The sequence below is a fragment of the Zingiber officinale genome, chromosome 1A (assembly GCF_018446385.1).
Source record: "Zingiber officinale cultivar Zhangliang chromosome 1A, Zo_v1.1, whole genome shotgun sequence".
NCBI classification, from domain to species: Eukaryota; Viridiplantae; Streptophyta; class Magnoliopsida; order Zingiberales; family Zingiberaceae; genus Zingiber; species Zingiber officinale.
The window spans coordinates 81,263,491-81,278,942 of record NC_055987.1 but is presented as its reverse complement, the minus strand read 5'-3'; positions in this window follow the sequence as shown (position 1 = coordinate 81,278,942).

The window sequence follows — 15,452 nt, the reverse complement described above, 5'->3', positions numbered from 1 at the left end:
GAGGAAAAATTTGTGAGATGAGATATGCTCCAAAATCATATTAGCAACCTCCGATTAGAAGAAGGTGAAATTGTTACACACCTTCACTCAAGGATCAAGGAACTCATCACTAGAGTTACGAATCTCGGAGAAAAGGTAACCAACCAAGATTCACTAAGGTACACACTTAAAGCCTTTCCTAGGACTCTTGAATGGGTATCCTTAGTTGATGCTTATTATATCTCTAAGGATCTAGAGGTAAGTACTTTATAAGAGTTATTTTCGACATTTGAAGTTCATGAAACAAGATATGCAGATCTGAAGAAGGAGCCCAAGCAAAACATTGCCTTAAAGGTAAAAATGGATGAACCAGAATCAGAAACTTCTCTTGATGATGATGAAACGGTGTTTATGGTAAGAAAATATAAAAAGTTATTCAAAACTAATAAATTTAATCAAGTGCAGGACAAAAGAAGAAGAAGAAAGGTAAGATGCTACCACTAAAATGAAGAAGGGCACGTGAAAGATAACTGTAAGATACGGTAAATTAAATAATAGATGTTATTGGAGAAATAACTAATTGGATTTTTTTTTAAATTTTTAGAAATTTTTCTAGATTTAAACGAAGGCCAAATAACTGTTAGAATGTATACTAAAAGCCTAGCTTTTTGTATAAACATTTATTTTGAAATGAGAATCACATTGGTCAAATGTCTGCATTTAGTTAAATGCAGTTGTCCATTTAATTTATATTGTAGAAAACATAATGTGTGGTGTCACACAGAAGATCATGTTATCAGTCCCTTATAGATTATAAATAGAAGCTCACAACCAAGATGGATTCAGATAAACCATTGAAATGGTTGTAGTGTAATTTGGTACTAGTTTATCTTGACTATAAAATTACACTAGTACACTATTTGTGTATAGAGCAGTACCATTTGAGATTATTCCTTTTATACTAACTACATAAATGAACAAAACCTCTGTTATTATGGATGTGCGTACTCTTAATCTCGATATAATAACAAACACATGTACTTAGTATTTATTTCTTTAATTTATTAAAGGGTGAGATTTATTCGTTAAATCAAGAGGACCGATAAGCTGGGAAATAATATTATTTATATGGTGTGTTGTTGATTATAAAAGGAAACTGTGCCCTATTTATTAGGATGATGATGTCCCCTTGAGGAGCTCATAAGGATTGTCATGTAAACCCTGCAGGTGGACTTAGTTCCGACATGACAATGAAGTTGAGTGATACTACTCTTGGAGCTAGATGTTAATTAAGTGAGTTGTCAGTAACTTATTTAATTAATGGACATTCGATATCTTAAACACAGGGAGATTAACACACTCATGATAAGAAGGAGCCCATAATGTAATATGGGATTGGTACGGTAGTTCAATAATAACTCTTTAGTGGTATGAGTTATTATTGATGAACTTGAGTTGGGTGTTCAGGTCAAACACAGAAAGCTCAAGCTCATCAGGAGGCTAAAACTAATTCCTCCTCTAGGTCTCTATTGTAGCCTCTATGTATAAAACCTCACATCCACCCAAGTCATCCTTATGGCTGGCCACATCCTTGCTTGGCGCCCAAGCAAGGGGTCGGCCACCCCTTGCTTAGTGTCTAAGCAAGCGGACGACCAAGATGGGTTTAAAAGTGGGTTTTTAATTTTTTAATTTTTTTTTTTCGTAGCCATCTACAATGTTTTAAAAGAGAGATTTTAAATTTTAAAAACTTTCCTTTTTCAAAGCCATCCACATGGTTTTAAAAGAGAGTTTTAAATTTAAAAAATATTTCCTTTTGTAGCCATCTACAATGGTTTAAAAGAGAGATTTTATTTTTGTTAAAACTTTCCTTTTTGTTACCATGATTTAAAAGAGAGGTTTTAATTTTAAAAATCTTTCCTTTTTATAGCCATCTACAATGTTTAAAAGAGGGATTTTTAATTTTAAAACTTTTCTTTTGTAGCCATCCACAATAGGAAATTTAAAAGAGAGATTTTAATTATTGTTAAAATCTTTCCTTTTAGCCATTACCAAGGATTATAAAAGAGGATAGATGGTGCCTTAGAGGAAATAATCATCTACACAATTTCTATTCCTCTTCTATTCTCCTTGTGGCTGGCCACCTCATATTCTTATTCTCCCCTTACTTTCTCACCTAAGGCCGGCGGCATCAAGAGGCTTCAACCATCTCGTGGCCGACGGGTTGCAAGGAAGAAAGAAGAACAAGAGGTAGTGTTCCTAGCTTTGATCCCTTTGTGGCCGAAAGTCTTGGAAGAAAGAAGGAGTAGTGCCAACAATTGGTATCAGAGCTAGTTTTCTGCCTCTGTGTGTTTTGTTTTCAGTTATATTATGCAATTTTGATACATAAATTTAGGCAGGATAATAGTAGGATGTGCAAATAGATTAACTCTGTGGTTGTAGGCATCCTAGTTTCAACTATTATGACCCTATTGTGTTTGTGTGTGATTTGGACCCTCGGGTATGTCGAGGGCATTTTATGTGTGTGCATGATTGTAATTATTAAATACAGCAGGAGCTGTATTAGTTTTAGGATTTTACATTCTGTTCGATCTAGATTACATGTACATTCTCTTGTGGAATATAGGATCGATAAATGTAAAATTTTATTATTGTCGTGGATCGTATCCTTGCGAGGCGTGGTGCTATTTGAGGACCAGAGGCGCAGCGGAAAAGGAAGCAAGATAGATGCGACGACATGACCAGTTGGTGGCGACTAGGGTTGGTGGCACACGGAGGACAGCTATGGATGAGGCCATAATAGTTGGAAAATTATTTTTTATATTTATTGTCTTTTATGTTGTTTATATGTGTTGTGTGTGTGTGCATGTTAAAATTCCTCGTTTTAAATAACTAAGTGGGAGAGGAATTATTTAAAATCCACGGTCTCCATTATTGGTTTGTAAGTGATGCATTCAAACTTGCGCATTGTCTTTGAGTGTCTTCCTCCACATCGGATGAGTTTGTTTTCGGATCACTAGATCAAACTCCCTTTATGGATGATTATAGAAAATTATTTAGGTTTGTGCGATATTCTCCATCTGATGGGGCACAATCCTATTTAATGGACTAAGTATTCAGTAATGATATACACTTAGGTGTATTTAATAGTATCTTCCCTATCGGAGTCACTGCTATTATTTGTGTGATTGAAGAAAAATCAACTATTAATTTTATTTGTCATAAAATTAGGTTGATAAGTTGATAAAATTAATGGATAAAACCTCCTCTTACAAATGTTTAAATTTGTATAAATCCACACTATCGTGGCATAAAAAATTCATAGTGTTTTGAGGTATTGGTGAATTTAAACGATATTGCTTGAGGAATCAATATTATTTTAAATTCTAAAGTTTTGACCAAATATTTTGTGATTCTTAGGATTTCAAATGACTTTCAATCCTCTTGCTGTTATATTGAAAGAAAACAAACTTATTGGTCCTAATTACATTGATTGGAAATGAAAATTGGGCATTGTCTTAACTGCTGAAGGTTACAAGTTTGTACTTTTTGAGACCTGTCCAAACCTGCCTAATAGCGATTCTAGTGAAGAGGAGATTGAGTATCAAAAGAAATGGGTCAGGGCAGATGAGATGGCGCGGTGTTACATTTTGGCTTCTATGTCAAATGTGCGGCAACATCAATATCAGGCCATGCCTACTGTTTATGACATGATGCACAATCTCAAGGAACTCTTCGGACACTAGAATCAGGCTGCTAGGCAAGAGGCTATGAGAAACTTGATGACGACCACCATGACTGAGGGGACACCCGTAAGGGATCAAATGCTCAAAATGATCACTCTTTTGAATGAGATGGAAATCCTTGGAGTAGAAATCGATGGGGAAACCCAAGTCGATATCATTCTCCAAACGCTGCCTAAAAGTTTTGAGCAGTTCCGCCTGAACTACAACATGAACAAAAGGGTTTATTCATTGGTGGAACTTCTGACAAAACATCAAGCAGTAGAAGGGCTATTTCATCAAAGTTCTCAAATTCACATTGTGGAAAATATTTTTGCTTCTAAGACGAAAGGCATAAAGAAAAAGAAACAAGTTGGTTCAGCAAAGAAAGTGAATCAATCTCTAGGGACTGAGCTGCATACAGGTGTGAAGAAGCTGAAGGGCAAGTTCTTCACATGCAAGCAATCTCGACATTGGAAACTGGACTGTCCTCTCAAAAAGGAGAACAATAAAGGTATATCTTTTTCTCTAGTGGTCGAAACATGTTTAGTGGTGTTATCTACCAGTACCTGATGTGTTGATACGGGAGCCACTGATCATGTCTGTAATTCATTATAGGGGTTCCAGGAAACTCGACGACTACATGAAGGGGAGATTACCGCCTACATGGGCAATGCTACAAAAGTGGTGGTTGTTGTAGTGGGAAATGTTTATTTATCTTTTGACAGAAATAAAACATTGATTTTAAGGAATTGTCTTTACGTACCATGTTTTAGATAGAACTTGATTTCAATTTCTAAACTATTTATGGATGGATATTCTGTTTTTTTTATGGCAAAGTAGTTGTCAAGAAAAATAGAATAGTTATCTGTTCTGGTACGTTGGTTGACAATTTGTATACTCTAAATCTAATAACTCCCACGATACAACAAATGAAAATTAATAACACATCTTCTAATTCTAATAAGAGAAAGCAACCTTCAGAAATAAACCAAACATATCTTTAGCATCTAAGGTTTGGTCATATTAACTTGAGTAGGATTCAAAGGCTAATAGCCGATGGACCTTTGGGTTCATTAGTGGTAGGAAATTTTCCAACCTGCGAATCTTGCTTTGAAGGAAAAATGACCAAGAGACCTTTTAAGGCCAAGGGGTATAGAGCCAAAGATGTGTTGGAATTGGTTCATTCTGATTTGTGTGGACCTATGACTATCCAGGCAAGAGGTGGTTTCGAATATTTTGTCTCTTTTATAGATGACTATTTAAAATACGGGTACATTTACTTTATGTGCCGCAAGTCTGAGTGCTTTAATAAGTTCAAAGAATACAAGGCTGATATGGAGAAACATCATGGTAAAGGTATCAAGACACTACGGTCTGATCGTGGTGGCGATTATCTCTTAGGAGAGTTTAGGAGTTACTTATCAGAGGCCGGGATTCAATCCAAACTGTCTGCACCTGGTACACCCCAATAGAATGGTGTGGCAGAACGAAGGAATAAAACTCTTATGGAAATGGTTAGATCAATGATGAGTTATTCAGAATTACCAAATTCATTTTGGGGATATGCTCTGGAAATGGCAATGTACATTCTTGAACTTGGTACCTTCTAAGTCAGTAACTTCTACTCCCACAGAATTATGGAATGAGCGTAAGCCTAGTCTGAAACATATTCAGATTTGGGGTTGTCCAGCATATGTGCTGAAGGGAGACGCTGATAAGTTGGAATCACGTACAGAAGTTCGTTTGTTTATGGGTTATCCTAAAGGAACGAAAGGTGGTTTATTTTATAGTCCTAAAGATCATAAGGTAATTGTTAGCACCAATGCCCAATATTTAGAAAAGGACTATGTAATGAACCACAAGTCCATGAGTAAAATTGTTCTTGAGGAAATAAGAGAAGACACGTCTATTTTAGTACCAATGGTACAGGATGAGATTGTTGGTTGCTACTCGGAATATCATTCTAGTTCCCCTGTACAAAAATTTGTACAAGCATAGAACTATCCTAGCTACCCATGTGCTCTACTGAAGTTAAATTTGGATTGCAAACGATGCTTAATATTATTAATCCAAATTATCCTTCAGAAGTTAAACTTGGATTGGAAATGATACTTAACATTTTTACACAAAATTTAACCAATGTGTTCTTCATAAGTTAAACCATATTACAGAAGTTAATTAAATATCTATTTCAAAGATCAACTTCCAAGTTAAACATGGCGAGGCAGTAGGCCTTCTTGGGTATGAGATCATCCACCACTTCCTAGACAAAGCCTTTCAAAGAAATCAGATATTTAACTTCTCACAGTAAACTAGGTTTAACTACAGAGACCTCAATAGAAGCACAATATCGAAACATGAAATTGAAACAAAAAATCAATAACAAAAATAATATCCTAAAATCGATAGCCTCTTGTGTTTGGTTTTTCAAGATCTATACAAAGAAGAAGAACTAGTTATGATGCGGAAACAAATAACTAGTTATACTTTTCTTAGTAGCTTATTGACCTCTTAATCTTCTGTTTTATTCCTATCCTCCTCTTGGACGTCGTGTGGGCAACGATCTACAAAGATGAAATCCACCCAAGCTTCTTCTTTTGTTTCCAAGTTTCGGCCACCAACTAACCTCCAAGGGATGCTAGACAAGAGAGCTTCCTTCTATTCTTCTTCTCCTTCAAGCAACCGACCACCAAGAGAAAACCAAGCTTGACACCGGCGACCTCCAAGAAAGAAAACAAAAGGAGAACAGAGAAGGAAGATGGTCGGCCACCAAGGGAATAGAAGCGAGGAGTTTCGGCCACAATAGAGAGGATGCAAGGCTTAGGTTGTTCTCAATGAGGCACTCTCTCCCTCTCTTTTATAATCCTTGGACAATCCAAAAATGGAAAGTTTTAAAATAAAAAATTAAAACTTCCTTTTATTCCTTTACATGGCCGACCACCACTTGTGCATCAAAACAAGAATTTTTTTTAAAAAAAAATTAAAATCTCTCTTTTAAAATCCCTTTTGTGGTTAGATATAAAAGGAATGTTTTATAAAATTAAAATCTTCTCTTTTAAATCCTTTTGTGGATGTCTATAAAAGAAAAGATTTAAAATAAAACTCCTTTTATATCATGGTTACAAAAGGAAAGTTTAAAATTAAAATCTTTCTTTTAAACATTATAGATAACTACAAATAAGGAAAGATTTCAAATCTCTCTTTTAATCCTTTGTAGAAAGCAATAAAAGGAAAGATTTAAAAATTTAAAACTCTCTTTTAAAACTGTGTGGAAAGCATCATAAAGGAAAGTTTTTAACAAAATAAAAACTCCCTTTTATTTCCTTTTGTGAACGATCTAAAAAAAAAGTTTTATAATTAAAATCATCCTTTTAAATCCTTTTAATGGATCTCTATAAAAGGAAAGATTTTACAAAAAATAAAACTTTCTTTTCTATGTGTGGATGGCCGACCCCTTGCTTGGGTACCAAGCAAGGCTTGGCCGACCCTAGCTTAGGCTCCAAGCTTGGCTTGGACAACCCCTTGCTTGGGCTCCAAGCAAGGATGTGGTCGGCGCTTAAGTTTGGTTAAGAAGCTGGACTTTGGGTAGATATAAGGCTTTATAAATAAGAGGGTACAACAGGGACCGAGAGGAGGAATTGGTTTTGGTCTCCCGATGAGCTTGAGCTTCCCGTGTTCGCCCCGAACACCCAACTCAAGTTCATCAATAATAACTCATACCACTAAAGAGTTATTATTGCACTACCACACCAATCTCATATTACAATATGGGCTCCATCTTATCATGAGTGCATTAGTCTCCCTGTGTTTACGATATCGAATGCCACTAATTAAATGAGTTGCTGACAACTCACTTAATTAATATTTAGCTCTAAGAGTAGTACCACTCAACCTTATTGTCATGTCGGACTAAGTCCACCTGCAGGGTTTACATGACAATCCTTATGAGTTCCTCAAGGGGACAACACCAACCTAGATTACTAGGACACAATTTCATTATATAATCAACAACACACCATATAAATAATATCATTTCCCAACTTATCAGGCCTATTGATTTAACAAACTAAATCTCACCCTTTGATAAATTAAAGAAATAAATATTAAGTATACGTACTTGTTATTATATCATGATTAAGAGTACGAACTTCCATAATAACAGAGGTCCTATTCTTTTTTTACAGCCAGTATAAAAAGAACAACCTCAAATGGTCCTGCTCAATACACTCAGAGTGTACTAGTGTAATTTTATAGTCAAGATAAACTAATACCAAATTACACTACAACCATTCCAATGGTTTGTCACATTCCATCTTGGTTGTGAGCAACTATTTATAATTTATAAGGAACTGATAACATGATCTTCTGTTTGGCACCTCACGCCATGTTATCTACAATATAAATTAAATGGGCAACTGCATTTAACATAAATGCAGACATTTGACCAATGAGATTCTTATTTCAAACTAAATGTTTATACAAAAAGCTAGGCTTTTAGTATACATCCTAACAGAGATACCACAAGAAACTGCAACACGTGTCACAAATGATGCATAATTACAAGTAGTGCCTCGTTGTAGTAGGAGGATTGTTAGGCAACCTGATAGATTCATATTTTTGGGAGAATCTTCGAACTTGATCCCTGGTGACCATGAACCTAATCCCTGGACATATGATGAAGCACTCTAAGATAAAGATGCAACATCTTGGCAAAGTGCAATGAACTCTGAAATAGAATCTATATACTCTAATCAGGTCTGGGAGCTTATAGAACCACCAAATGGTGTAAAAACCTTTGGATGTAAATGGATCTATAAAAGAAAAAGAGGGGTAGATGGGAAGGTGGAAACCTTCAAAGCAAGGCTTGTTGCAAAAGGGTATACTCAGAAAGATGGAATCGATTATGAGGAAACCTTTTCGCCGGTAGTCATGCTTAAGTCTATCCAGATTTTTTTATCTATTGCCGCTCATATGGATTGTGAGATTTGGCAAATGGATGTCAAAAAAGGTTTCCTTAATGGAAGTCTTGAAGAAAATATCCATATGAAGCAACTAGTGGGATTCATTGCGAAGGGCAAAGAGCATCTTGTATGTAAGCTCAATCAGTCTATCTATGGACTGAAGCAAGCTTCGAGATCTTGGAACATTTGGTTTAATGAAGTGATCCAGTCTTATGAATTTATTCAGTGTCCAGATGAGTTTTGCTATGTACAAGACCGGATATCTATTTTACCATGGGTATGGTTAGCAGATATCAAAGTAACTCAGGACAAGGACATTGAACTGCCGTAAAGCATATATTGAAGTACCTGAAAAGGACTAGAAATTATATGCTAGTTTACCAGGCAGATGATTTGCTCCCTGTGTGTTACACGGATTCAGACTTCCAATCAGATAAGGATAATAGTAAGTCGACCTCAGAGTATGTGTTTACTTTGGGAGGTGGAGTCATAGCATGGAGGAGTGTTAAGCAGAAATACGTTTCAGACTCCACCATGGATGTTGAGTATGTGGCAGCCTTTGAGGCAGCCAAAGAAGCTGTATGGCTCAGAAACTTCTTAATGGACTTAGATGTGGTTTTTGGTTTGCCCAAAATTATCACAATTTATTGTGATAATAGTGGTGCAGTAGCAAACTTGAAGGAACCACGAGCACATAAGGCAAGTAAACACATTCAGCGCAAGTACCACCTGATACGAGACATCGTAAAGCGAGGAGAAGTTGTTGTCACCAAGATTACATCAGAATATAACCTGGCAGATCCTTTCACAAAGGCCCTTCTGACGAGAGCTTTTGATGGACATGTTGAGGGGATGGGGATTAGATGTATGACAGCATATATGACATCATAGTCTTTTAGTATAAGTGAGAGATTGTTAGAATGTATACTAAAAGCCTAGCTTTTGTATAAATATTTATTTTGAAATGAGAATCACATTGGTTATATGTTTGTATTTAGTTAAATGTAGTTGTCCATTTAATTTATATTATAGATAACATAGTGTGTGGTGTCACACAGAAGATCATGTTATCAGTTCCTTATAGATTATAAATAGAAGCTCACAACCAAGATGGATTGGGACAAACCATTGGAATGGTTGTAGTGTAATTTGGTACTAGTTTATCTTGACTATAAAATTACACTAGTACACTATGTGTGTATAGAGAAGGACCATTTGAGGTTGTTCCTTTTATACTGACTGCATAAAAGAACAGAACCTCTGTTATTATGGATGTGCGTACTCTTAATCTCGATATAATAACAAGTTCATGTACTTAGTATTTATTTATTTAATTTATCAAAGGGTGAGATTTATTCGTTATATCAATAGGCCCGATAAGTTGAGAAATAATATTATTTATATGGTGTGTTGTTGATTATAGAAGCAAACTGTGTTATATTTATTAGGATGATGATGCCCCCTTGAGGAGCTCATAAGGATTGTCATGTAAACCCTGCAGGTGGACTTAGTTCCGAAATGACAATGAAGTTGAGTGGTACTACTCTTGGAGCTAGATGTTAATTAAGTGAGTTGTTAGTAACTCATTTAATTAATGGACATTCGATATTTTAAACATAGGGAGATTAACGCACTCATGATAAGAAGGAGTCCATAATGTAATATGGGATTTGTGCGGTAGTTCAATAATAACTCTTTAGTGGTATGAATTATTATTGATGAACTTGAGTTAGGTGTTCGAGTCGAACACAGGAAGCTCAAGCTTATCAGGAGGCCAATACCAATTCCTCCTCTAGGTTCCTGTTGTAGCCTCTATGTATAAAGCCTCGCATCCACCCAAGTCATCCTTATGGCCGGCCACATCCTTGCTTGGGGCCCAAGCAAGTGGTCGGCCACTACCCCTTGCTTGGTACCCAAGCAACGAGCCAACCAAGATGAGTTTAAAAGTGGGTTTTTAATTTTTTAAATCTTTCTTTTTGTAGCCATCTACAATGTTTTAAAAGAGAGATTTTAAATTTTAAAAACTTTTCTTTTTTGAAGTCATCCACATGGTTTTAAAAGACAGTTTTAAATTTAAAAAATCTTTCCTTTTGTAGCCATCTATAATGGTTTAAAAGAGAGATTTTATTTTTGTTAAAACTTTCCTTTTTTGTAACCATGATTTAAAAGAGAGGTTTTAATTTTAAAAATCTTTCCTTTTTGTAGCCATCTACAATGTTTAAAAGAGGGATTTTTAATATTAAAACTTTCCTTTTATAGCCATCCACAATAGGAAATTTAAAAGAGAGATTTTAATTGTTGTTAAAATCTTTCCTTTTTAACCATTACCATGAATTATAAAAGAGGATACATGGTGCCTTAGATAAATTAATCATCTACATAATTTCTATTCTTCTTCTATTCTCCTTGTGGTCGACCCCCTCATATTCTTATTCTCCCTTTGCTTTCTCATCTAAGGCCGGTGGCATCAAGAGGCTTCAACCATCTTGTGGCCGGCGGGTTGCAAGGAAGAAAGAAGAACAAGAGGTGGTGTTCCTAGCTTTGATCCCTTGGTGGTCGAAAGTCTTGGAAGAAAGAAGGACTTGGGTGGTTTTTGCGTCTTGGTAGATCATTGCCCACACGACGTCCAAGAGGAGGAGAGGAATACAGCAGAAGATCAAGAGGTCTTTAAGATACAAAGAAAGTATAACTAGTTAATTGTTTCCGTTGTGTAATAGTTTATTTTTCCTTTGTATGGATCCTGAAGTACCAACACAAGAGGCTAGCGATCTTATGCTTTGATTGAGGTCTCTATAGTTTAACCTAGGGTTTACTGTAAGGAGTTTAAATATTCAATTTCTTTGAAAGGCTTTGACTAGGAAGTGGTGGATGATCCCATACCCAAGAAGGTCGAGTGCCTCGCCAACGACCTGGAAACCAATCCTTGAAATAGATATTTAATCAACTTCTGTAATATGATTTAACTTCTGATGAACACATGGGTTGAACTTGGATTAATAATGTTAAGTTTCGTTTGCAATCCAAGTTTAACTTCTGAAAAGCACATGGGTTGCTAGGAAAAGTTCTATGCTTGTACAAATTTTTGTACAGGGGAAACAGAACGGAATTCCGAGTAGCGCCAACAATGACATGTTTAGAGGGGGATGAATATATTAGGAGAGGAGAAAGCCTGTTTGAATATCCCAATTAAGTTAGGAGTTGATTGATTTAATTAAACCTTAAGTTTAATTAATTGGCCTAAGGTATAAAATAATAAACCTAGGTTTCTCTTCTTCTCCTCCTGATTTCCTCTTCACATCTTCACCGTCGCCTACCTTCTCTCTCTCTCCCTCTCGCATTGTCATGCAACCTTGACCATGAGACACTAGCGCCCGGCATAGCTAGCCATAGACGCCATTGTCCCTATCCGTTATCGCCTCCCATCACCAATGCCTTTTCCCATCTGGAGCCCTAGTGACCATCGCTGGGATTGAGTCCAGAGGATCGCTCCAAGCCATTGAGCGCCTCCAAAGCACCACTAAGCGTTTCCTATCCAACACTCTTCTCCCAATCTCTACCGCCAGCTGAGCTCTCTATTCTCGATCTCCACAGCCGGCCGATCTCTTAGTTTTTGATCAACACCTCCCCGATTCGCTCGATGTCACCGAGCCACCTCCACTGGATGTTAGGTCTTGATCGAAATCAGTAGCGGGGGAAGCCATCTACCATCGAGAGAAGATTGGCTCTGTGCCTTTGTCATTTGGAGATCTGTTGACCCTCCTAATTTGGGAAGGAAGACAATCAATAGTGACCCCATATTCTCATCAGATCTGAGGTAGAGACTTTCTTCCTCACAACAACACTTAGGTTATGTTGGTGCGGGTAGCATTATACGATCGAACCTGTGTTTTGATAATAGAAAAGGATTCAAAGTTAAGTTGTCTTATTATCTAACAAGTGTTCAACCAAGTGTCCAGGAAATTCCTAAGTGTACTTACACAAAAGTCCTAGTGATTCTAGGCAGGTGGAAAATCCTAGGGGGTGGTAAACCTAGGTGGAAAGTCTTGGCGGGTCGAGAACTTTAGGCGAAACCCTAGAGTCAGGGACTCTAGGTGAAAATCATGGTGGTCGCGAACTAGGTGGAAGATTGGACGGGTCAGGAATCAGACGTCTAGCGGAAAAGTCCTGAAGACTCAGATGCTAAGAAAAAGTCCAGTCAGTCTAGAGGAATGGTCTGGCAAAAAGGTAAACTCTCCTGAGAGCAGTAGGTGAGGACATGTTCCCCGAAGAGAGAACAGTAGGCGTCGGTTCGACCTAGAATTTTAGCGAAACTCGAAGTCAGAACTGACTATCCGGAGACTATCAAAATAATTTCATATTTTATTGTGCTAACTTTATTTTACAGGGTATATTTTGTATTTGGAATAATATGCCTTGCAAGAAGTGGAGAGCACAAAAGAGCCTCGGGTGAACAGTGTTCAAGGTCCCTTCCATGGAGATTGAAGGCGCCTTCCATGGAGCTTGAAGGTGCCTTCGGATAGATAGAATTCACAAAAAGTGGATTTTATTGACGATCGAATCTGTAGGGATGGAATTCAAGCTGGAGGTGCCTTCCATGGAGGTTGAAGGCACCTTCAACAGCCTATCTAAGGCAGGTTCAAGTAGAGCCTTAATATCACTTGATCTTCGTAATCATTCTACTACGTGTCGCTGAAAAGATGATCTGACGAAGTTGTAACGTAACTTCGACAATCGGAAGCCCGAAATTCTTTATTTATAGTTGTCAGTATACATTCAATTATTGCACTTATATAATTGTACTTGTAATTTTCAGATTGATAGTGAATTGCCCAAAGTAAACACTCAACAAGTGTGAGCCTTGGAGTAAGAGTCATCACAGGGTTTGAACCATGTAAAATAAACTTGTTAGCGATTGCTTTGGCTTTGTTCTTTTTTGCTGCATTATTACTCTATGTTTTCCATAATGTTAGAGTGTATGCTAAAAGCCTAAGCTTTTGTAAACATTTATTTTGAATAAAGAATCATATTTGGTCAAATTATCTACATTTATTTGTAGTTGTTCAATTAATTTATATTGTAGATAACATAGTATGTGGTGTCACATACAGAAGATAAATGTTATCAGTACCTTATAAATTATAAACAGTAGCTCACGACCAAGATGGAAAGGAACAAACCATTGGAAGGTCGTAGTATAATTAGGTATTAGTTTATCTTAACTATATAATTACACTAGTACACTTAGAGTGTATTGAGTAGGACCATCAGAGGTCGTTTCTTTTATACTGACTTTATAAAGGAACAAAGACCTCAGTTATTATGGAAGTGTGTGCTCTTAATCCTAATATAATAACAAGCACATATATTTGATATTTATTTCTTTAATTTATTAATGGGTGAGATTTAGTTTGATAAATCAATAAGCCCGATAAGTTGGGAAATGATATCACTTATAGTGTGTTTTGTTGATTATAGAAGGAAACTGTGTCCTAGTGATCTAGGTTGATAATGTCCCTAAGAGGAGCTCATAAGGATTGTCATGTTAAACCCTGCAGGTGGACTTAGTCCGACATGATGATAAGGTTAAGTGGTACTACTCTTGGACTAAGATATTAATTAAATGAGTTGTCAGTAACTCACTTAATTAGTGGGCATTCGATATCTTAAACACAGGGAGACTAACACACTCATAATAAGAAGGAGCCCAAAAATATAATTTGGGATTGGTGCGGTAGTTCAATAATAGTTCTCTAGTGGAATGAATTATTATTGATAAAATTAAGTTGTGTGTTCGGGGCAAACACGGGATGCTTAATTTTATCGGGAGACCAAAAGCAATTCCTCCTCTCGGTCCCTATCGTAGCCTCTTAGTTATAAAGTACTATACCCACCTATACCCACCTTCATACCCATGTTATAGGGGCCGGCCAAGCTAGCTTGGGGACCAAGCTAGGGCCGGCCAAGCCTTGGTCCATGGGTGGCCGGCCCTAGCTTGAACCCAAGTCTAGGTGGCCGACTATTAAAAATACAAAAGGAATTTTAATTTTAAATTTTTTCTTATGTGGAATATATGATTTAAAAGAGAGTTTAAAAATTAAAATATTTCCTTTTATAAGATTCTACAAAAGATTAAGAGAAGAGTTAAATCTCTTTCCTTATTTGTAGATTAAAAGGATGATTTTAATTTTGGTAAAAACTTTACTTATTTATCATCCACATGTTGAAAAGTTAAATTTTAAAATTATAGAAATTTCCTTTTATAGTATTAATCATAAAGGGATTATTAAAGAGAAATTTTATTTTAAAATTTCTTCGAAAGCAAATTAGGAAGCTTTAATTTTTCTAGCGAAAAATTTCCTTGTTTGCTTATTTGATGTGGCCGGCCATATACACTAAGAAAAGGATTTTAATTTTAATTAATTAAAATTTTCCTTTTCAATGGAAATAGAGTTAAGGAAGTTTTTATTAAATTTTCCTTATTTGCTAAGACTAAAGGATTATAAAAGAGGGGGTTTTGGGTGCCTTTGTGGTAACAACCTCTATTATTTTTCTCCCTCTTTTCTTACTTGGTGTGGCCGGCCTCTTCCCTTTCTCTTCTCTCCATCTTTGTGGTCGAACCTCTTCATGCTCTTGGAGTCTTATTTGGTGGCCGGATCTTAGCTTGGAGAAGAAGGAGAGAAAGCTTGCATCACTTGGAGTTTGGTTGGTGGAAAAAGATCTTCATCCTTTAGAAGTCTTGCTTGGCCGAAACTTGAATGAAGAAGAAGAAGGTGCTAGGTGGTTCTCGTCT